Raw genomic sequence first — 532 nt, 5'->3', positions numbered from 1 at the left:
CAAAATATAAACTTTTAAAATATTAAGCCCGGGCATGGTGGTTCGTGCCTGTAATCCCAGCACTTTGGGAGGCTGAGGTAGGAGGATTACTTGAGCCCAGAAGTTTGAGGTTGCAGTGAGCTAGGATTAAGCCACTTCACTCCAGCCTGGGTGACAGACCAAGACCCTGTATTAAAAAAGAAAATGGTAATGGTGTATCTTATATAGATATAGATAAGTGTATAAGATATAGCTTGCGGCCGGGCGTGGTGGCTCAAGCCTGTAATCCCAGCACTTTGGGAGGCCGAGACGGGTGGATCACGAGGTCAGCAGATCGAGACCATCCTGGCAACCACGGAGAACCCCGTCTCTACTAAAAAATACAAAAAAACAGCCAGGCAAGATGGCGGGCGCCTACAGTCCCAGCTACTCGGGAGGCTGAGGCAGGAGAATGGCGGGAACCCGGGAGGCAGAGCTTGCAGTGAGCTGAGATCTGGCCACTGCACTCCAGCCCAGGTGACAGAGCGAGACTCCACCTCAAAAAAGAAAAAAA

This window comes from Rhinopithecus bieti, unplaced genomic scaffold, assembly GCF_001698545.2.
Source record: "Rhinopithecus bieti isolate Rb0 unplaced genomic scaffold, ASM169854v2 scaffold_2654, whole genome shotgun sequence".
NCBI classification, from domain to species: domain Eukaryota; kingdom Metazoa; phylum Chordata; class Mammalia; order Primates; family Cercopithecidae; genus Rhinopithecus; species Rhinopithecus bieti.
Note: the sequence above shows the minus strand (reverse complement) of the source record.